We start from the raw sequence: 480 nt of genomic DNA, 5'->3' as shown, positions 1-480 counted from the left end.
ATGACACCACAAAATAACAGTTATGACTAGAGCCCTCTGACATGATGGTTGTCGTCAAATTGCACACGGTCAAGATCGCAGCTCATTTGTTCCCCAATAGTTTACTATCCTTTGAATTGTGAATCATAAGAGTACAATTAATTAGCATAAAGTATTATGTTAGCTAATGTTGTCTTAAATTTATCTCCTTAGACAAACATCCATCTTGAAACTACAAGGATTTCATGGACGATCCAACTCATGGTTGCTAAAAAGAACTCTTCTGTCAGGTTGTGTCGACTGTCTTCTCTGACTAAGTAGATCAGAGACCGCGACGATCCGGGATGATAGGACCATGAGATCTTAATCGGGTATTATCTTCATTCCCTCGCATCCACTTTAAGCTTCAAGTCATAAGTTATACAACTTAAATCTTGTATGTATTGCTATTATATGTTGAATATTCAATCTTATTGACTATCCTTAATCGAAAGTGCTCTC

Source organism: Phalaenopsis equestris, unplaced genomic scaffold (assembly GCF_001263595.1).
Source record: "Phalaenopsis equestris unplaced genomic scaffold, ASM126359v1 Scaffold000174, whole genome shotgun sequence".
In the NCBI taxonomy this organism is placed as follows: domain Eukaryota; kingdom Viridiplantae; phylum Streptophyta; class Magnoliopsida; order Asparagales; family Orchidaceae; genus Phalaenopsis; species Phalaenopsis equestris.
Note: the sequence above shows the minus strand (reverse complement) of the source record.